Source organism: Meles meles, chromosome 13 (genome assembly GCF_922984935.1).
Source record: "Meles meles chromosome 13, mMelMel3.1 paternal haplotype, whole genome shotgun sequence".
Taxonomy (NCBI): domain Eukaryota; kingdom Metazoa; phylum Chordata; class Mammalia; order Carnivora; family Mustelidae; genus Meles; species Meles meles.
This window is the reverse complement of record NC_060078.1, coordinates 55,305,535-55,328,333: the sequence shown is the minus strand read 5'-3', so window position 1 is coordinate 55,328,333 and position 22,799 is coordinate 55,305,535. Positions and strand designations below refer to the sequence as shown.

The 22,799-nt window shown below is 46.2% G+C and overlaps 1 protein-coding gene across 50 annotated transcripts in view; it reads left to right on the top strand.

Annotated features, from left to right (window-relative positions):
- The window catches only part of SORBS1 (sorbin and SH3 domain containing 1), a 225,338-nt gene that overhangs the window by 47,241 nt on the left and 155,298 nt on the right, over positions 1–22,799 (top strand). For all 50 annotated transcript variants that reach the window (XM_046026710.1, XM_046026709.1, XM_046026682.1 and 47 more), the window contains exon 2: positions 15,325–15,409. The gene's annotated coding sequence lies outside the window, so the exon portion shown is untranslated. The remainder of the gene's footprint in view (positions 1–15,324; positions 15,410–22,799) is intronic.

Here is a 22,799-nt window from a genome sequence, read left to right as displayed (position 1 = left end):
CCAGATTCATGCCAAGGAACACATCATAGGTTTGGGGTTTTTAAAAAATGTGTTTTTAAAAAATGCTTGTTTGAAATGCTAGACGTTTTGATACTTAAAGTACATTGTTTTAGAGGGTGTAGTTCTTTTTTGATCCTTTGAGTTTAAACTTCTTAGTTCGGGGGTGGCCGTAGTGATCAGTCCTATATTGTAAGAGGCCTCTGAGAAGGAGATCTGCACGTGTGTGTGTGTGTGATAGATGCGCACCTATCTCCCTTTCATCAACGAGGTCTAAATTTTCCTTGATTTTAACTGCTTTTATGGATTCTTCAGAGATGCTTGTTATCTTAGGAAAACTGGGTATAATTATTCCTTAAATAAAGATGACTTGCCATAAAGAGAGACTAGCAGCAATAAATCAACTGTTAACGTTGGTAGTTGGATTACTGGGTTCCTTTGAGACTTCCTGTTTTTCCATTTCTATGATGAACGTATATTAATCTATATTAGAGAAAATTCTGGGGGAGGGAGAAAGCATGGTTGCTTTCCAACTCCTAGTCTGCCAGTGACGTGACAAGGTGGAGAATGCAGGAGGGAACATTGGGAACCTGTGCTGCCATGGGAACGGTTGTCCCATCTTTTTATCATCAGAGATGCTTCTCTTTTGTTTTTACTTTAATACTTATTTGTTTTCCAAATGTCCCCGCTTTGAAAGCTTTCATCTAACCCAGCATTGTGTTTATTAAGCAGTGATTCCCCCAGAGCTGATCCGTCAAACATAGACTAAGTGCCTGTAAGAGTTGCCTGGTTACTTTTTGGAGTTGACGCTGTTCCAGCCGGGGGTGGGTTGCAGGGGAGTGTAATGTTGGCCCCCCGTTAGGCACTCATCTGTGTGCGCCACCTTTCTTGCTGCCTGTTTGGGGTTTTCCGAGCCGAGGACCCAAAGTAGGAGTTCTGCAGTTAGAGCTCTTCTGTGTTTTGGGCCCATGATGTGCATTCTTTCTAGTACTGGTATCTCTTTCCATAAACCTGCCTTGATTTTATTTCTAATGCAACAACATCGAAACACCTTCAGACCAATAACACAGTAAGACTTCGTGACTGCGCTAACCTTTCTCTGCCTGGTCGTTATCGTCATCATGGTAAAACAGTTGGCATCAGTTGAATGAGCATGTACTGAGTGCCAGATCCTGGGTTTGATGTCTACACAGATCTCGTTTGATCTTTACAACTCCTCTGGGAAGCAAAGACTGCTCACTAGCCCCCGTTTTATTGATGGGGAAACAGGTTCCGAGAGGTTGAATAATTCGTCCAAGGTCATGAGGCCAAAGAGCCACAAAGTCGGAACTTAAATCGCTTATTTCTCATGCCTTCCATACCCTTTCTCTTTAATACCTTTCCTCTTTGGTCGACTCTTTGCAGACCAGGACCTCAGCTTCGGATCTTCCTTACATCCCAACATATCACCTGCGAGTGGGTCTGGAGTGTGTGGGCTCTGTGTTCACGGGTCCTCCAGGAGGCGCAGGGAAGGTGGCCAGATCCCGCCAGTGGAGGCTCGGGCGGTGGCTGCTGCCCTGCCCCCTGATGGGCCAGGCCAGAGGGGGCTTATCCCTGAGTGTGTAAAACTGGATTTGGGGCCCGGTCTCGTCTTTGAATTTCCCACTTTGAAGTGGGGCCCTAAGGGGTGCCTGGAGGCATTCCCCAGCCACAGAAATGATGACTTCCTGCCTCAGTGCCACTCATCAGAGTGCTTGTTTTCTAATTCCCTCCAGGACTAAGGGACTGAGAAAGTCTCAGATCCTTCTGGAAGGGTGAGGAAGCTAGGGGAAGTAACTTCTCTGCTCACAGGATGACCTCCATTCCATTCCAAGGGGGCTTGTGGAACAGGGATTCTTAATTTTTGTTGGGTTATGGACCCCTTTGAGACTCTGATGAAAAGTTTGGACTCCTCCCTAGAAAAATTAGAGTAAGAATAACTAACATTATGTTGTAAGCACTTAAAAGCACATATCACCTCTTCCAATCCTCCTCCTAACCCAATGAGGTTTAGGTAGGTACTCTTGTTTTCCCTATTCTGCAGACAAAGAAACTGAGGCATTGGGATGTTACATGGCTTGCCCTGCCCGTGGACACACATTTAGAAAGTGGTAGGGCCTTTGCACATGCTATCAGTTGGACCCGACGAGCTAGAGTACCTTGGTTCTAGAGTACAAGCCACCTCCTGCATTGCTTACAGTTGGGAATGTGTATGTGTAATAAGATAGCAAGTGGATGCCGCCCCCCCCACAGCTGGTGCTCAACCTGCTGTCAAGGTGCTGGAGGAAGGAAAGGCTGCTCTTGGCTCCCCTTTGCAGAATCTTCCCCCATCCCCTTGGACCAGTTAGGTGCAACTGCGTGGGGTTTCTAAGTGTCCCAGCTTTGCGGGGATCCCACACAGTTATCTAATTGGCATTTAATGCTGGGTGGGGAGTCAGACAATCTGGGCTTCTCTCCTGGTTTTGCCCCTCCAAGCTGTGGGGCCTAGGGAGTCTTTGAGACTCTTCTGAGCCTGTCTGCTCATGGGCAAACCAGAGCAGATAGCCCTGGCCTTCGTTAGGATAAGAAAGGTGTCACCACTCCGGGAGGAAGGCAGTGCCCTTAAGCAAATGGCCTGTGCCAAGCAGTGTGCACATCGTTCTGTTAAGGTTGATGAACCCAGAGACTGAGCTGTAGCTGCTGACCATGCTTGACGATTGCAGCTTTAGAAGATACAGAGAGTATTTTCGTGGAGTGGCAATCAGTGAGCCTAATGGAGATTTTGGAATAGTTTGTACTCCGTACTCGTCTACCCATCTGCCTTTCTGTTCCCTACCTGTTTGTTCATGACCCCCACAGCAGGTTTCCCGCAAATCCTAGATACCTGGAATGTTAGTGCTGGAAAGGAACTCAGATCACTTATGGTCAGCCTTCTCATTTTGCAGGAGTGGAAATAGGCTCAGAGAGGTATAGGAACTTGCCCAAGAGCACACAGCTAATCCATGGCAGAGCCAGAACTTAGGTCAGCAATCTTTCAGTTGTGCCATATGGCTGTCCCTGTGTCACCCAGACACAACTCTGCACTAGTTTTTACTTTGTGTGGCCCTTACCGGCTCTGTGTGCTTCCTTGAAAGTAGAGGCTGGGTCATTCTTTATTTTTTTATTATTATCTTTTGAAAAAATTTTTTTGAGAGGGAAGGTGGGAGAAAGAGAGACAGAGCGAGAGCACAAGAGCAGGGAGAGGGAGAAGCAGACTCCCTGCCAAGCAGGAGCCTGACATAGGGCTTGATCCCAGGACCCTGATACCATGACCTGAGCCAAAGTTAGACACTTAACCAATGGAGCCACCCAGGTGCGCCGAAGCTGGGTCATTCTCCTCATAGTTTCTCCCTGTTTCTCACTGCCTTCGTGCCTGGTAAACAAAGGAACCACACCATCTGTGTAGGCAGAGCCATCTCAGGAGACCTGTGTGGCACTAGGCCCACAGGCTCCACACGTTCAGATCCGTGTAGCTCCTCCATGCACTGGGATGAATTTCTGCTGTCGACAGAGATCTGGGAGATCCCCCCTCCATATACTGCTTTATCCCCATTCATGTAATGGGGGGCATGCCCAGCAATGTGTTCCCGGAAGCTTTGGGAAGCCAGGCTTGGCTTGTGAATGGCTGTGCTGGCAGTCTCTATCCAGCCAGGGTCTAAGCCGGCTATCAAGAGCATCTTTTCTGAAGCAGGGTGGCTGATCTCAGCAGTGACGAAGCACCACGGGGCATTTGCCCTGCTGAGCTCACCCTGCTTCTTGCCTCAGGCCACTGTGAACGTCCACGGGCTTTCTCTTCTCTTCGCTGAACAGGTCGCCCAGTTACCCTACACTGTTAGAATTTTATTTATTGGTCACCTCAGGCGGGGTGTGTGTGCGTGCATGTGCACGGCGAGTAGGAGCTCTGTTTGTGTATGAGAAGGCTCAGTGCTTGTGTGACGGAAGAAGACATGCGGGAGAAGGGACAGGACAGGGAGGGAGAAGTGTTTACGGGCCAGGGGTTGGGAAGAGTGGGGAGGAGGAGAGGAGTCGACTTGAAGGAGTAGTTTCTGTCTGTCTGAGGGATGCAAGCAGTAGAGAGGGGAGAGGGGTTTTAAGGATGGTTCCTGGTGCAGTAAGACTTTCTTTCTCTCCCGTTGGTGTTCAATAAGAGATGCAATAACATTTTGAATTTTTGTTATGTTTACACTGCAGTGTTGGCCGTCGTGGCCACCAAATCACCAAGACTGGGCTACATGGAGACCAGGTTATACTGACATCCCTCTGGTGTGTTCTGTCTGGGGACAGAGGCTGATTGTGAGGCAGGAGAGTGGGAGAGGCAGAGTCTAGAGTGTGGGTGATCCCGGGGGAAGTGGCTGGTGGGGGTGTGGCGTGCCAGAGTCAGCATTCAGGTTGCGTTCTCTTCTCTGAACAACTTCTAGATCTTTCCTGCACTAAAAATAAAGAAATATGCCTGAGTTCTCAGATTCAGTGCTTAATCACTTTGGACCCTGTTTGCAAAAAAAAAAAAAAAAATACAAGACCATTTGGACATAGTGGGGAGCGATGTGGCGATTCACTGAGATTGTATTTTTTCCACAGAGAGGATATTTGTCCTAAGAAAAAGCAAAAGGTTGAGTTTCTTGGCTATGTTTTACTGACAGAACTCTTCTTGGAGAAGGATATTTAAATTTTTGTCCTCCAAGAAATTGCTCTCTTGAAATGGTTTGAGGTGGAGATGGCTTAGCACACAGGGTTTTTAAATCAAGGGAAGGAGCAGTGCCTAGTGTAGATAAAGAGAGTTCGTCTTCTGTCAGTGGGCCCCTAGGGGTCCAGTTGATGTGTGTGTGCTCTGCCCGTCCTGCACGCACATCCAGTCAGAGGACTCCTGACCGCTCCTAAAGGCCCCAGAGGGAGCGGGCTTTTTTTTGGACCGAGTAGGTCTGTGTGTGAAGGGTCTCTCTCTCCCCTTCCTGGGCTCTGAGGCAGGATAAACGCTTCTGGAGAAGAGCCCCAAGCCTTGGCCTGATGTTGAGAAAGTTCAGGCGTGCAGAGGTGCTTTTGGGAACCAGGCAAGGGCAGAAAGAGGACCTGCTCTGGTTCCTCTCACAGTGCGGGTGGGAGTGCTCAGCCATATAGTTTTTGTTTTTGTTTTAGCTCAGCTGCTGAGCTATTGGGCACCTTGAAATTATCTCTTTACATTTTCTGATCCTCTTAAGGGACCTTATGGGACAGCAGGAAGTGTCAGCTGCCTTCTGGTGTTTGAAGCAATGTCCAGGGCAGACGGTCATTTCCTACCTAGCTTTGAAAGCTGTCAGGAAGGCAGCACTCTGCTGGGGAAAGGCCCTACGTGGTTCCTGGCCTGTCCGTGGGCGGCACCTGCTTCGGCCAGCCTGGCCCAGCTCCCTGCTGGAAATCTCTGGGCGGTTCTGATCATGTCAGTCATAGTTCTGCGCCATGTGTTTCTCAGAGGGACTCCTAGCCCGCGGGCATCAGAATGTTCCATGGTTTTTGTAAGTAATGCACATGCCAAGTGGACTGAGTTGGGGTGTCTGGGCGATGGAACCTTCCAGGTGATTCCTTCGTACCCTCGGGATGGAGGACCACTGTGCCTTCTGCAGCCATTGTGTAGAGGTGGGCGTTATGATTGGTAAATTTGATGCCAGGAGCTCCTGGGTTCAGATTTTAGGGCCTTAAGGAAGTCGGAGAAGGGAGAGAAATGTGCAGGTGTTGAGCACCCACTGTTGGAAGGTGACATGTGTTTTTTATTTACACTCAGCCCAGTGCACTGAGTGTTCCGATGCCGGGTACAGGGGAGGAAACAGTGTCAGATTCGTAACTTGCTTAGGATGGCGCAGTTGACTTGGTAGGTGGAGACCGGGCTTGACCAAAGTCTTCACTGATTTTTCCATTATGGCTGGGATCCCCATGCTGGAATGTGGTGTGTCTCCTCGAGCATGGCTGTGAAATAGAAGTATGATATGATCCACACATATTAAGATTTTCTAGAAGCCACATTGAAAATGTAAAAAGCAAGTGAAATTAATTTTAACTACATTTTTTCTTTAACCTAGTATATCTACAATATTTCAGTATTTAATCAGTATAAAAAATGTCAGAGGGGCACCTGGGTGGCTCAGGGGATTAAAGCCTCTGCCTTCGGCTCAGGTCATGATCCCAGAATCCTGGGATTGAGCCCCGCATCAGGCTCTCTGCTCAGCCCGGAGCCTGCTTCCTCCTCTCTCTCTCTGCGTGCCTCTCTGCCTACTTGTGATCTCTGTCTGTCAAATAAATAAATAAAATCTTAAAAAAAAATGTCAGATATTTTACAGTCCTTATTTCCATGCCAAGTCTTCAAAATCCAATGTGTATGTCACCTTCACAGAACCTCTCAAGTCCCACCAGCCACATTTCAAGGGCTTGGTGGCCATGTATGCCTACTGACTACCTTACTGGACGGCATAGCTCAGGCGTCTCTGGATTGGAGAGGTGTGTCCTGCCCTGCTGCCCAGGGTGCCCTGGGGTTTCTAAATTACTGGTTTATAAAGGCCACAGGATGAATCAAGACTGGGTGGTCTGCATGACTATCACTGGAAGAGGGGGCTATTTAATAGGTCCTCCACTAGGGTCCCAGGTGAGTCTTCTGTGTAACCTGATTGGAAACAACTGTACTCAGAGCAGTCACTGAGCCATTTCCCTGGGTTCTGTGACTTTGCCCCAGCCCCTTTTCAGGGACACTTGCATTCCAAGCACGTTCTCTGGGGGTGGGGTGGGGTGGTGTTCGATGGGAAAGGTGGGGGAATGTATGCCCCGAGGGCCCTTTTCCTCCCTTACTAAATAGAACTTCAGTTTCAATGGAAAAAAAGGACTGCTTATTTATCTGGATGTGATCTTGCATAAGGGGTGGGACCTTCCCTCTCTCGAGGCTGAGAGCGGAATCCTGTGTTCTCAGGAAAGGTAAGATGAAAAGAACAAAAATATTTAGGGGAGAATGGGATACCGTGTATACTTAAGCTGTGTTCCTTTCCAGTGGTTTGGTTTTAAAATTTATTTGCTGACTTGGAAGAAATCTGGTCCTGAAGAGTTACAGTCCCGGCGTCCAAACCTCAGAGGCCTCCAGGGTCCAACAGGTGACAGGCAACGAAGGGCAGGAGATTCCAGGTCCAATCCTAGGAATGTTCTTCACTTCCACAAAGATTGTGGTCTCCTTTTTTTCTGGAAATACAGGACCCTCTAGGTCTGTCATTTTCTTACCGTTGAGAGAGAACTATTTCTCTAAGAGAACAATAAGTGTAAGTAAGCATTGTGATAAATGGCAGTGACACTCACTTGGTGTTTAGGGAGCTGGATCTGAGAGCCATACCCCTCTAAGGGGGAGTAGCTAGCACCCAGCCCCAACCACTGCTGTCCCTGAGGCCCAGCGTTACCAGAGCTTGTTATTTTAAGGAGAAGCCACACATCTAGAATATCTAAAATGTAATAGCTTGGCCTTTTTTTTTTTTTTTTTAAGAAATACAATTGAGGGGTCCCTGGATGGCTCAGTTGGTTAAGCATTTGCCATTGGCTCAAGTCATGTTCCCAGGGTTCTGGGATGGAGCCCCACTTCCGGCTTCCTGCTCAGCATAGAACCTGCTTCTCCCTCTGACTGCTGCTCCCCCCACTTTGGCTAGCTCTCTCTCTCACACAAATAAATAAAATCTTAAAAAAAAAAAAAAAGAATACAATGGAATCTTGAACAACACAGATTTGAACTATGTGGGTTCACTTAACCCAGATTATCTACAGTACTATAAATGTATTTTTAATTCCTTAACAATCTTCTTAACATTTCCTTTTCTCTAGCTTTACATATAACATAAAATATGTGTTAATTGGTTATGTTATCGGTAAGGCTTCTGGTCAACAAGAGGCTATTAGTTAAGTTTTGGGGAAGCCAAAAACTATACGTGAATTTTTGACTGAGCGGGAAGTAAGTGCCCCTAACCCCTGTGTTAATCAAGGGTCAACTGTAATTATAGATTCACAGGAAGTTGTTAAAAAAAAAAAAAGTCCAGGGATTCCTATATGTCCTTCTCCCAGCTTTGGCCAGTGGTAACCCCTTACATAATGACAGTACAGAATCAAAGCCAGGAAGCGGATACTGTTGCGGTCCGCACTCCTCACATGATTTCACTAGTTCAGTGTATACAGATGCACATTTGTGTGTGGGCACGCATGTGTATGCTCTGTGGAAGTTTAGCAAGTGTGGATTTGTGTAGCCACCTCACAGACAAAGTGTCTCGCTTTTCAGCTCTGTAGATGCATCAAAAACTCTTTCAGTCTAAAGCACATGCCAGAGGCCTGGTGTGGCCTTGCTGAGCCTCCAGTTTTCAACCTCTGTTCTGGTCTTGTCCCTTCTCTCTCTCTCTCTTAATTCACATAAAATTTGTATAACAGAATTCACTCCTTTAACCCTTTTAAAGTATTTCATTCAGTGTTTTTTTAGTATAGTCACCATGTTGTACACCTGTTACCACTACCTAATCCAGAACATTTTCATCACTCCCAAAGAAATCTGTACCCATTAGCTTTCCCTCTGTCCTTCCCTCCCCTTAGTCTCTGGCAACCATGTATTTCCATTCTGCCTCTGTGAACTTCTCTCTCCTGGACATTTCGTACCAACGGAATCCTGGTACTCTGTGGCCTGGTCTTCTGTGTCTGACTCGCCCTTTCATTTTACAGAGATTGAGGTGTGGAGCCGATGGGGAAGGTGAGGTACCCACTAGTATACTGCTCGTGAATGGCCACGACAGAACTTGAACCCAGAACCAATACCTTTCTGCCTCTCACCATTCAGCTGTTTGTTTTGATAATATGAGGATAAAACTATTTGCTTTTAATAAACGTGCTAACAACAGAATGTCTTTTGTTACTTGTGCTGAGTGTTAAGGTTCTTCCGGGAGTCACTGTGGAAATGAAAACTGTCAAAGAGAAAATAAGATCATTCAGTTGAGTATGCTTTTACTGGGTACTTGTTGTGTACCGGGTTCAGGACCAACGGGGCTGAGTTAGATGAGATCCTAACCATCAAGGGATAGTCCATTGAGGGAAACAAAAGAAAGAATTTCAGGATATTAGGGTAAATATCATGACTGTGGGGTAGAGGGGAAGGGCACCAGGCCCAAAGCTGGAAGGGCTTTGAGAGATGAGAGGAAGCTGGCAGGTACTGAGGCAGCAGGAGAGGCCCCAGTAAAGGTTTCAGCTTTAGGAACGGTAGGTGCACACGTCTGAGCTGTGAGGTGATCAGTGGTGATGGGAATGGAAATGGGGGACTGGGATATTGGCGATACAGCTGGAAGAGTGGGCTTGGGTCAGAGTCCTGCAGGTCAGCTACCCCTGTGGATGTCTGAATTTTGCAAGCTCGGGATGGCTGAATGGAAGCAAAGTAGGAAAAGCCAAACATGGGAACTGAGTCTCCAGGGGGAATACCCAAGTCCGAATAGCTGAAGCAGGGAGTGTGATAGGCAATGGTAGAACCAGTATCTAAGGATCAGCAAAACTGAGAAGAATCAAGGCAATGGAAGCCAGGAGACTATTCCAGAAAGCTGTGCCACGAGAAAGTCATGCTATAGGACATGTTCGGAGGGCTCTCAGCTCTGTTTCCAATGGCCTGCCTCCACCTCCTCGATCACCTGCTTAGCAGTGACTTACTGAGCCCTTGCTTTGTGCCGGGAACTATTATGGTGCTGGGTTTGCAGCAGTGAACAAGTCAGGCAAGATTCCTGCTGCCTGGAGGGAAGCATGGATAAGTAAGGTAATTACAGATTGTGATAGTCCTACTGAGAAAGTAGCCTTTGCTGGTGGGACTAAGATTAGGCAGTCAGGGCTGGCCTAAGAGGTGATATTGGATCTGAGTTCCCCATGGTGAGAACAGCCCACCCATGGCAAGAGACAGGCAAGGTGCTTCACAGGCAGAGAGAACTGCAAACGCAAAGACCCTAGAGAGAAAGAGCCTCTGGCCATCTGCAGGAGAGCACTCTGGGCTTTGTCGAGACTTTCTTGGGATGGGGTGGGGGGTGTGCCCAAATTGGAACAGGTATTTTGTGGAGGTATCCTATCTCAGGAGTGGAGGGGGAGCTAGGAAGAATCTTTGTGAGGAAGAAAACCATATCCCAGTGGAAGAAATGTATGAAGTCACTCATACTTAAATGATTCATTTAAAGTAGGCGTGCTTTTTTTTTTTTTAAAGGGGAGCTAAAAATTATTTTGCTATTTTTCAACTAATTTGATTCTATTTTATGAGCTTTGTGTCGTTGACAGAACTTGGAACTTAGTGCTTCATTCTGCTTCCTACTGAATCTGAAGAAGGTGGGAAGGCTTTAAAAAGTTCCTCCAAACTCACATTCCTCTGCCAATGGGTGTAGAGGGAGGGTAGCTGGGCAAGGCGACCTGAGGCGAGACCTGTTTGAGCTACCTTGGCATTGGGTACCTGGGGGGTGGTCCCAGTGGGATTTGTTCTGGGAAATAGGAAGTGCTTTCTGGGCAAAAAAAAAAAGGAGTTGATATTAGAAAATCATCTTAAACAAAATAATACACAGTACACAAAAGAAGATAATTACTTTGATTTGATTCCTTCCCAAGTTGGTCAACCTCAAGGCCAGTTGGGGATTTTCTCCAAATCTAGACTAGCTTTCTGAGCAGAGTTCTTCTGAGCCCACTAAATTAGTGGGCTAGTTAGTGGGTGCCTAGATTTCAGAGGCTAATGACAAGCCTGAGTAGTTGGGGGATGAGTTGGCTCGATCATCCTTCAGCTGGGAGATAGGAAATTTGAGGTATATCTTGAGGGAACCTGGAGGATTGAAGGCGCTGTATTTGGCATACCGTGATCAGCTGGGCACACGACCAAAGACTCCTTAGAAGGTAAACAATGAAAGAGGTGAGCATGAGTTGGTGCTTCATGCTATGAAGGAGGAGTACATAGTTCTCTGAGGACCTGTAACCCTAGAGGCTCCCATTGGACTAGACCTGTTTGGATGGTCTAGATTGGTAGGATTGAAGGTGGCTAATGTGACTTTCACAACATCTTGCATTGTTCTATATTCTTGGGGTAGGGTAGAGAAGACGATGTAAATGAGAGAGGTAATGGTTCCAGGTGTTTGGTGGTTGATTTCTTTTGGAGGTATGGGTCAAAGAAATGTTTTGTTTTAGGCAAGGACATAATGGTACGGCAGGAAACAATGCATTGCCTAGAAATTGGTGACCCACCAAAGGGGCAGATTAGTATCTTGAGCTTTTACTACATTTCTTTTCCCCTCTACACTCTTCCAAATTTGCATTATGGCTAAGGTGGAGGACCCGCAGGTTGATGGGGTGTGTAAGAGTGGCCTCCTCCTGGTGAAGGATACTGTGGATTGCTGCTCAGGAAGGCTGACGTTGGTCAGCTGCGAGCTTCTCTGGTGCAGGGCTATCTGACGGTCACTTGGTGGCATCTGATGATGTCAGGAAAGAGATCTTTTGGCCCATTCGTGGAACCAGTTTACTCCTGTCTGTCATCTTTGTGGCACACAGCATTTACTTTGCCATTCTTGGCTGGAAATGGCTCAGGTCGTCAGTTAACCACAGAGTGAAAATCTGGAAAGAGAAGTGCTCAGCTGGTGTTTCAGATTTCTAGGCATTGCATTGATTTTCAGTGTCTTGCTCTTTGGTGGGCAGGAGGGACTTGGGGCAGAGTACTTTGTGCCTACGAGCTATTCCTCGAAGGCCACCTTGGTGACTGGATGCTCCCAGACTCTTTGCCCTTCGGGGTGAGGCTGCATAGGTAGGAGGGCTCCGATCTGAGACCGGACAACTCCAATAATTCATGAGGAGGCAGTGGTGCTGGGTCACGCTGTCCAGGGACTGAGGCAGGAGGGTCTGGCCTTCTAGATTTGTTGGCCTTCTATATGTATGTGTTTAGAGTAAAACGAGTTAAGTGATGGTTCTCCCAGTGTGATGTAGGGAGTGGCAAACACTAAGAATGCACAACAGCCCCCAGAGCCCAGAACCTTGCATCCTGCCTGGAGGATGCCGAGTTAGTGACCTTGACGAGATTGTTCTGGAGCTCCTGAAGCCTCTGAGTGAGAGATGCTTTTTTCCAAGTGGGCAGGAGTCTGGGCATCAGAATCCCCTGAACAATGCCTGGGCCTCAAAATCAGAGATTCTGATTTAATGAGTCGGAGGCCCGGGAATTTTTTTTAAATCTTGGTGATTCTGTCAGCCAGATTTGGGAGCCTGCCCACCAGTGACAGATCCAGGAACCTCTTCCCACTCTTGAGGTGAATGTTGCCTCCTTGTTTACTCCTCTTGGCCTCAAACCCCGAGCAACCCTAACCGTGCCCATATAGTTGGTCTTCACTCCTCTTTATGTCCCTTTCCAAAATGTGTCTTTCAGGGTGCTGTCCCCGGCTTTGCTTCAGCCTACATTGGGGCTGGCGGCTCATCCCTGTGACATCCCTGAAGAACGGGAGAACCTTACCTGGCGATTTTGATGGGCAGAATACTCTGGGACATTTTTTTCATAGAACTTCCTGTTTGAGGCTTGACTACATAGTAGATTCTGACCATAGAAATCCAGGCCCTGACGTAGATACAGGATGGTCTCATGACTGGCACAGGACAGAAAAAAACTATCAGCTGTCTTCTTAGAGCCATGATGGAAGTACTAAAAATACGAGAAGTGTCAGTATTTCCACTTCCACGTTTCTTGGGCCCGGCAGACTCTGGGATAGCATTGGTGGCCCTGAGGGAGTTCTAGGCAGGCACTGCCAGGAATCAGTGCTGATGCAGTGGCATCCTTGATATGGGCACTTGGCGAGATAAATGTCCAAGAGTGTACATGACCTCTCAGCAGATGTTGGATTAGGTGGAAGGGGCTTTTTTTTTTTTTTTTAAAGATTTATTTACTTATTTTAGAAAGAGAGTGTGAGCAAGGTGGAGGGTGCTGGGGTGGAGGGAGAAGAGAGAGAAGGTCAAGCAGATTCCTCACGGAGCCTGCCAGTGGGGCTTGATCTCACAATCTCAAGATCATGACGGAGCTGAAATCAAGATTGAACACTTAACCGGCTGAGTCAGCCCAGTGCCCCCAGGTGGCAGAGTGACCTTTACCACCGGCAAGGTGACACGAAATGTGGATGAGACCAAATTGAAGGGGCTATTCACTCCTTGCTTTTGTCTGCGTTGCTCCATGGCCTGTAATTCCTACCTTCTCCTCTGTTCTCCCCCTGCCTGCTGCTCCACTCCCTTCCCTGCTTTAGGATGTCTTCAACGTCTGTCCTTGCTGGGAAGTGTCCATTCCCCTCGGCTGCACCAGGAGCCCCCGCTCCGTGCTCCTGGAACACCGGCGCCTTCCCAGGTCTTCAGGGTTACCCGTCATGTTAGAACTCTTTTTGAGTGTCGGATCTTGACGGAACAGCTTAAGGGCAAGGACTGGATCCGGTTCATTTCTGTGTTTCCATCACCTTGCACACTGCCTGGCATGTAACTGGGTTCAGTATATATCTGCTGAGTGGTCGGTGAATCCATGCATTCTTCGAGGGGCTGATAGAAATAACTCCTACCGAGATCTTGTGGTTGAACATTGTTTATTATAGTCTAGCACCTCCATAGAAGCTTATTTGTGGCCTTGTATTCAAAATGCATATTAAAGGACATTTTTCTAGCATATAAAGAATATTTCAGACACTTTGGGACATTAACTGAGCGCTTTTGAAGGAATAGATGCATGGTATTTATGGGATTTTTTTTGTACTTAAAGAAGAAACTTTTTTTTTTTTTTAAGATTTTATTTATTTGAGAGAGAGAGCACTGGAGAGAGAGAGAGAACGCAAGCCCATGTGGGAGGCAGAGGGAGAGGAGAAGCAGGCTCTCCATTGAGCAGGGAGCCCAATGCAGGGCTCAATCCCAGGACCCTGGGATCATGACCTGAGTCTAGGGCAGATGCTTAACTGACTGAGCCACCCAGGCACCCAAGGATCAACATTCTTGAGAATGTCACATTAGTAAATGAACCCTTAGGGAACCTGTTGGAATTTACCTTCATTTGTCAAAGGATAGAAGAGTATGGCAAGCCTTTCAGTAGAGTGGCTTGGGTATTTCAACTCTATTTCCTTGATTTTTTTTTTTAAAGATTTTATTTATTTATTTGACAGAGAGAAATCACAAGAGAGGCAGGCAGAGAGAGAGGAAGGGAAGCAGGCTCTCCGCTGAGCAGAGAGCCCGATGTGGGACTCGATCCCAGGACCCTGAGATCATGACCTGAGCCGAAGGCAGCGGCCTAACCCACCGAGCCACCCAGGCGCCCCTATTTCCTTGATTTTAATATTAGCTTTGAAAGACCCATACATACACACCTGTGTATATAAAATATATATTTTTTGTTTTACAATATAAGATTACCATGTGGTGGGACAGAGTGGAAGAGTCCTGGATTGGCAGTCAAAGACCTAGGTTCTAGAATTAGCTCTGCTTCTAACTGTGGGAGTAGGCAAGTCAGTTTCCTGCTTATACTTTTATAACATGGACGTGTTGTACTTGTTCAGAGATTTCACATCCTGCCAGAGTGGGGGTACTAACTTAAGTTGCTGATGTGCTGTACCTTTTTTTTTTCCTTTTGGAACTCTGCCCCCCCCCTTTTTTTTATGTTCCCATTTTTGTTAGGTAGAGAGAATTATTTCTGTAACACACACACACACACACACACACACACACACGACCAAAAAACCCAACAATACAAGGGCAATGATAACCATAGCTCTCTCTGTGGTGAGACATTAGGGAGTGATAGGGACTGTGGCACTCTGGAGTAGCCAAGCCTGCCTATGAAGGGCAGCTACTTAGCACAGCTGATCATTTTTAGACATATGTGTGTGCCATGTTGACTGATTTTGTTGTTGTTTTAAGAGAACTTACAAGTCTGGGTTTTTATGTGACCTCTCTGATTTTTTTTTTTTTAAGTTTTGGCTCAAATTTTCTATCGATCCTGCAGATCTATTGTAATACTGCTATAGGCTAGATGTAACCCACTGGGCTTTCAGTCTGTGATCCCTGTTATAGATGATCTCTGAAGCTTCTTTCTGACCAAGGTCCACTGATTCTAATGGGGACCATTTCAGCTGGTGAACTAAAGATTCTTGTTCTAGTTGGGGAAGTCAGGGTGAGAAGGGAGTGGGGCTGGAAGAGGAGGATGGGGGCTGCAGCCTAAACAGGCTGCTTGCTGATTGGTGTTTTGGTTGGCCTCCTTGGGGGGAGGCCTCAGAGTGCCTGAGTCACACCACATGTTTTGTATGTTTGTCATTGCAGGAGCTGGCATTTGTTGGAAGAGTCTGTGAAACCTTCTCTCTGCCCAGAGCTCAGGACCAATGCATCCCACCACCTTAAACCACTGGTAAATATGTGTTTTGGTTTTTTTTTTTTCTTTAGCTTTTCTTTTCTTTCTTTCTTTCTTTCCTTCCTTCCTTCCATCCATCCTTCCTTCCTTCCTTCCTCTATGTGAGAGAGCGAGTGCAAGCACATGCAGAAGCAGGGGAGGGGAGAGGGAGCGAAAAATCTTAAGCAGACTCCACGTGTAGTGTGGAGCCCGACACGGGGCTCGGTCCCATGACCCTGAGATCACGACCTGAACGGAAATCAAGAGTTGGATATTTAACCGACTGAGCCCCCCAGGCGCCTCTGTTTTATTTCTTCTGCTGTAAGAAGGGAAGTATTTTTTGGTGTACTGTAGAATGTGATTTTCAGAGAACCACACTGTCCATACTGTTCTGGGAGGAAGAAGACTGGACTGGGCCGAGGCATATCTTGGTTCTGGTACTTACTTGGTTCTACCACTTTTACTGTGGGAGATCAAGTGAATTGTTTGATGTCTCTGGGCCCCGGACAGAGAAATGAATCCTGCCCTGCCAAAAGAGATTATATACCTGATGAGAATGCTTCATACAGAATAAAGTGTTGGACAACTATAAAGTAATCCTGTTTAGCTTTCAGATGTGGAGCTGGGTGGTTCTAAGCTCACAGATTAAAATGCAAACACACATATATTGCAAACACAGATTTTAAATGCCTGTTTTCTGAGTCTTCCAGAGTGGTCCTTCAAGCCCTTTGCATTTTCCTTTTCTCCCCCTTCCTACCATGGCTGCAGCTGCCTTTTTCTTGAAATGTTGAATTAACTACATTTCCCAATTACCTTCATTTTTATTTGAGAGCAGATCATTTCCGTGAACAAATGCTCTTTTTTCCAAAAGAAACTTAATTGCTCGTCACAGCGGGTAAGCGTCTTGCTTCTGTGGCAGTGGAAAGGGGCAGAGATCTGTCCTTTACAGCAGTGTGTCAGTGCTGAACCCAGGACACTCTGGGGCACGGTGTCTAGTGATGTTGAAGGTCTCGAATGAACTCCTTGAGGGGAAGGAGCCAAGGGTGCATGAGCAAGGATGCTCCATGAGCCAAGGGTGCAGCAGGACCTGTATGTCTGGATTCCCACCACTCTTTGTTGAGAAGAGCTGTTTTGTTTGCTGACTGGCTGGTCAGCTGTCACATTAAGGACCAGGTGCTCGTATGACCCAGGGAGACAAGTCCCAGTGGCATGGCCATGTAGGGAGCTGGCTGAGTGCTGGAGGTTGGTACAGGAAGGACAGGCAGTTTGGACAGGCAGGCAGGCCCAGGGTTAGAGACCCAACTCAGGTGTGGGAGGCTGACCAGACACAGCAGTGTCTAAAGGGATACCATGGACATTCATGGTCCCACAACCAGAGTCCCATTTGGTGGGCAAGAAGAGCTCCATGGTGGAGGTCCTCAGAGAAGCAGATGGTCTCAGGTTGGTGGGACACTGCCCACTCAGATACATGTTAATGCTTACTATGTGCCAAGGCGTTGTTGCTCTGAGCATTGGGGATTCTGAGGTCTAAAGGCAGACTGTCACGTGTCTGGAGCTTAGAGTTAAGTAGGGTGGCAAATAATGTGAGCTCCAGGAGGGCAAAGATCTTTGCTTTCTTGTTCACTGCTATCCCTAGCCCTTAGAAGAGCGCCTCACATGTAAACATGATGGGTGCGCACTAAAAATTATTTTATGAACAAAGTAAATCACTAAATAATAATTTCAGGTAGTAATAAGTGCCACAGGGGAGGGACAAAATGAGGGGCTGGAGGGACTGTTTTTTGAAAGAGTGTCCTGAGAAGATTTCTGTGCCTGGGAGAGAGAGGGGGAGAAATTCTGTACAGAGATCAGAATGGAGTGAAGGAATCTTGGGGCGTGTGTGGAGGCAGAGGGAACAGCAAGCAGAAAGAAAAGCCTTTGACATCAGCTGAGCTTGGCATGATGGAGGAACAGGAGGGCAGCCAGTTCGGCTGGCCTTGAGCTGGGAGGAGGTAGGTATGGGGGCAGTGATATGAAATGATTTCAGTGGCACGTGGGAGCCAGATCTTGGAGGCCATGATAAGAAGAGTGTGATTGGACACCACTGGAGAGTTGGAACAGAAAAGCAGTCATCTTTGTGCTTCACAATTATTTCTCTGGGTCCTGACTAGAGAATAGATTCTGGGGGCAAGAGTAGAATCAGTGTAACCTGAAGGGGTCCAAGCAGGAGATACAGGCATGACTTGGATCAGGGTGGGGGTTCTAGAATGATGTGAGCTGGTCAAGCTCAGGATATATTCTGAAGGTCATGCCTTCTGGATTGAGTGTGGGCAGAAAGAGTCTAGTGCTTTTGGTTGAGTGAATGATGTTGCTGTTTACTGAGATGAGGAACAGAGAGAGGGATGTGTGGTGGGGGACCCTGAGGGTTACATCTTGAGGTGCGCATTTGGTGTTCTCCTGAGATCTAGAGTTGGCTGGGCCTGGAGGTGGTATCTTTGAGAGTCATCAGCACATAGATGGTATTTAAAAGGTATGAGACTGAGATTACTTAGGTAGAGAAAGGAGGACTAAGTTGGACTTGGACAGAGAAAGAAGCAAAGGGTGGATTTTCCAGATAAAATCCCTATGAAGTGAATGAAGACACAGCGTGCTAATGAACATGGTATGATTTAATGTCACAAGAATATAAATTATTCAAATGAAATAATAACATAAAAGTAGTAAAACCTCATCTTATATAAAAAAAACTTGTAATACCCAAATTAAGAGAATTAGTTTTAGAGTTTCATAATTTTAAATCAGGTCTGCTGAGTGAATTATAAACTGCATTTATGCAATTGGCACATGGCTGTGCCTTTGGCTGGCAAGCAGAAGGTTCCAGCATCTTTTGCCATTAATAGTCTGTAAACTACACTGTTCTTTATCTGTACTGGAACTTCTGCAAGCCATTTTGATGACTAAGTGTAATTCACTGTTAATACATTTCAGGTTTTTCATCCTAAAATCATACCATCCAAAAGTTCATTATTTATTTTATTTTATTTTTTAGAGAGGGAGGGCCTGCAGAGGAGGAGAGAGAAAGAGAATCTTAAACAGTTGGAGCTCAATGTGGGGCTTGATCTCACAATCCTGAGATCATGACCTAAGCCGACATCAAGAGTCGGACACTTAACTGACTGACTGAGCCACCCAAGTGCCCCAGAAGTTCATTAAATGAAGGCTCTCTAAAGTGACAGTGCATGAAAGCCATTAGTTGTGTAATCAAACTTAGATATGATCACGTTCTATGAAAAAGGCCAAACGCCTCTTTTTGGTTTGTAGAACCACAATGTAGGAAATATTTAGAAGATCTCTGAAATAATCAAGGATAAATGTTATAAGATAAAAAGCAGTAAAAATAGACCATGATGGTTGTTGGAGAGAGATGCATTTCAGGGAGCACCCATCTCCTTCAACTGCCCTTGACTGACAGGAGGAAATCTGTTCTGAATCCTGCACATTTTTATTTGTTTGTGGGTTTTGGGCACAAAATGCAGCCATTCCATATTGGTTTTGTCCCTTTCTAAGAGAAATCGCCTCATTGAGCTACCTGCACATTCTTACTGAGTTCCTCTATTTCCATTTTTGCACAACCTGGTGAGTTTCTTCAGTCTTGTTATCTCCAGGCTCCATAGACGTTTTTGCCGCCTTCCTGAAGTTGCCAGTTGGCCGGCCACCTCCCTGTTCCCCTAGACTTCATCTCTGACTGCCCTGGAAAGCCTCTCAGCTTAGCCCTCCCCAGAGGCTTTTCAGGATCTTTTCGGAATCCCTTCTTTGAGGACACTGTCACCCCTTCCCCAGGCTTGGTCTTTTCATTCCTTTTGTGTACATGACAAGAGGAAACCTGTGCAGCTGTTGAGGGCAGTGTGATAAGCAACCTTCTGGAATGTGCTGTTTCAAATCCCTTGGGCAATGGGCATCCCTAACTTGCATTTTTGTGTATTTCCAGGCCCTCATATTTCACTGAAAATATTCTCAATGGGACTTCTGGGGCATCTACTATGCACTGATTACATAACATTCTCTATCCATAACCAGTGGTTTATGGCAAAGTGGAGGTTTCAATGGAATGGTATTCGTGATGATTGACACCAACCTGGGTTTTAATTTGTCTTTTATCATAGAATAGAACTTAAATATGCTTAAAAAGAATGAAATTTACTGATAATCAGCAGAAGAGGGTTTCTCCTCTCTGATTCCTTCGTAGTAAATGCTTTTAGGGATTAAAAAAACAAAACAAGGGGCGCCTGGGTGGCTCAGTGGGTTAAGCCGCTGCCTTCGGCTCAGGTCATGATCTCAGGGTCGTGGGATCGAGTCCCGCATCGGGCTCTCTGCTCAGCAGCGAGCCTCTTTCCCTCTCTCTCTCTCTGCCTGCCTGTCTACTTGTGATCTCTCTCTGTCAAATAAATAAATGGAATCTTTAAAAAAAAAAAAAAAAAACAAAAAAAAACAAAACAAAACTGGTACCTTCTCATGTCCCCAGAGACTGAGTGGTCAGGCATTAAAAAAAAAGTGGTGGTATTCTCCTTAAGTTGAAAAGCGAAACAGTGCCTCAGTGCTGGTACACATGTAGACTGTCTCAGGAGAAGATGCTAGAGAGGAGTAGCGTTTTGAGAAGGGCAATGGTATAGGAAGGATGCTTACATTTCATTCTATACCCTTTCATACTTTAGGAAAAAAAAAAAAGGTCCAAAGTGGAGTGACTTGTGCTAAGGCCCATGTCCACAAACCAAGACTTAATACCTAGCCTACCTCTGTAACCTTCAACAGTCAATCTGGAATTACCTGGTCAGCACTAGTGAGGAGGGAATCTGCCTGATAGGATCCCCCCACCCTGCCCCTCCCGCCTTCCCCCAAAGGAAGGTGACCTTGCCTGGAACAGTCCACTCTTTGCGAGAATAACTTCTCTGCCCCACCTCCTTCTGCCTAAAAAACGTCTTCCATTTTGTATAGCTCCTCAGAGCTCCTTTCTGCTAGATGGGAGGCCGCCCAATTTGTGACTCAGTGGATAAAACCAGTAAGATCTTTTTTTTTTTTTTAAAGATTTTATTTATTTATTTATTTGACAGAGAGAGATCACAAGTAGATAGAGAGGCAGGCAGAGAGAGAGAGAGAGAGGGAAGCAGGCTCCTTGCTGAGCAGAGAGCCCGATGCGGGACTCGATCCCAGGACCCTGAGATCATGACCTGAGCCGAAGGCAGCGGCTTAACCCACTGAGCCACCCAGGCGCCCCCAGTAAGATCTTTGAATATACTCCGTTGTTTTGTTTTTTAACAGCTTCTAATTTCTTTTTGTATCATGTTTATGTGTTAGCTTTAAAAAGCATGATAAGTATCCCTTTTCACTCTTAATACATGATCTAGAAATAGAAAGCTTCGAGTTCTTCATTACTTGGTTCTCGGAGTGCTCCTGCTCGACGTGCATTTTGATGGGAGACATTGCCTTCACTTGTTCCGAGGCTCCACGTTCTTCAGCAGGTTGGGACTAGGCTTCTTTAACTTGAATTTCAAATTTTTGCATATCTTTTGCATATAACAGTCAGTCCAATTGCTTTCTTTCCTCCTTCCTTCCCTTCTTTCAGAAAGGATTTAAGGCTGTTTCTGGCTGATATTTTATTTTGCAGCTTTAGACAAAATGTGAATTTGAAGTAAGGTGGTGGGCTAGCCACGAATTGAACCACAAATCATTGCTGTCTCTACCGGACCTCTTTCTGCCGCCCTTCGAAGCAAAGGATTGTCGCATTGAGGAATAGGAGATAGAATTTGGAACAAAATGGTGAATTGTTTCTAACCCCAGAGCTCAGTCTAATTTAAAAGCAGCCCAAACTCATTTTCCTTAAGGATCTCAGCTACTGGAGGGAAATGCTGAGGGTGCAGTTTGCCTGAGTTGTCACCTGTCTGTAAGCGAAGGCTGGAAGGCAGGGTCTCAGACCAACGCTGCGGGCTCCGGTACTGCTGTGGGGTGTGTGTGCTGTGGAGGGCCACCTGCGCAGGGGTCACTGTCTAAAAGTAACTCCTTGGGCTGGCTGTATTGGTTTGTGTCACCAGCGTTTCATTCGGCCACTTCCCAGCCCGAGTTATCACGTCCTGCAAAGACATGCTGTTCCTCTCTGGCAGCGGCGACATTTTTGAGGTGTTGGTATTTCTCCAGGAGATTTACACATTTGATTTTGTACTTTTCAAACAGGAAGTTTTATCACATTTGTCGGCCACGTGTAAAAACAAGATATTTTTCTCCTTTTCCAGCCAGTGACCACAAATGGAGAGTGAGGAACCCCTTTTGCTTTTCTTTTTCCTCCCTGGTTTGTGGAAGTAAACAGTAGATCGTACTTGTGGCCGTCACTAAAACAGGGAGCTCATCACCCTCTCTCTCCCGTGATTACTGAGCGTCATGGGAAGAAATCATTCTCATCGCTCCACTGACTAATTTAGAAAAGGCACCATCTGATACCTACCTCCCAGCATGGTGCCCTCATCCCGCAGTCTCCTTATCAACATGGAGATGACTCACTCTGTTTTCCTCACTCTGAGAGATTTTTCTCTGGTTTGCGGATCACGGCAGTGATTAAATAAAGAATGGTTCCTACAGAGGTATGCTGGAAAAAAGAACCACCTGTGCTTGAACTTGCACAGTTGAACTTCACTATTATCATCAGTGAGGTAATGTTTCTTAGGTTTTTTGGGAGAGGGTTCAGGAACCCCTCTAAGTCCGTATGCACAAGCCCAGTATGCATATATAATGTGTTCGCATTTTTTGGTGGTGACGCTCCTCCCCCCAGTTGTCATGCCTTCTTGCTTAGTCACAAAAACGATTAGCCTGTCCTTACAAAAATGGCTCTGAGGGACAGGTTACCTGCTCTGCACAGCATTTCTGTTGGAGAAAGATTAGGGGACCTAGCTCGGTTTAAAACAGCCTAACCTCAGTGAAATGTGCAGCTGCCAGAATTGTCCCAACGTGGACTCCAAAGCTGGAAATACTCTTCAATTTTAATTAAAAAAAAAAAGAAGAAGAAGAAGAAGAAAGAGGTACCTTTACCTTTTTTGCTTTGTGGCAACTAATTTCATGTTTTTCTCAAGTTCCTTTATTCCCTCCTTCTGCCTCCCTGTTCCAGAGAAAAGTTATTATAGAGGAATACAGGTTTTTAAAGAATTACATAGAGATCAGCTTTCATCTTCCAACAAACTTTGTGTTTCTAGGTGTTGCATTTGTTCCCAGAGTTAATTGTGTTTATGGCAGCCTGTCTGTTGTGGCAAGTTGCAAACTAGCTGCCCACAAAACACCAGTTTTAAGTTTTTTGAAGTAAGTGGCCAGAATTTCAAGTCAGGAGGTTTCACGTAATTTGATTTCTAACTCCTCTCGACAGAATACGTTGCAGGATCGAGCCATGTTC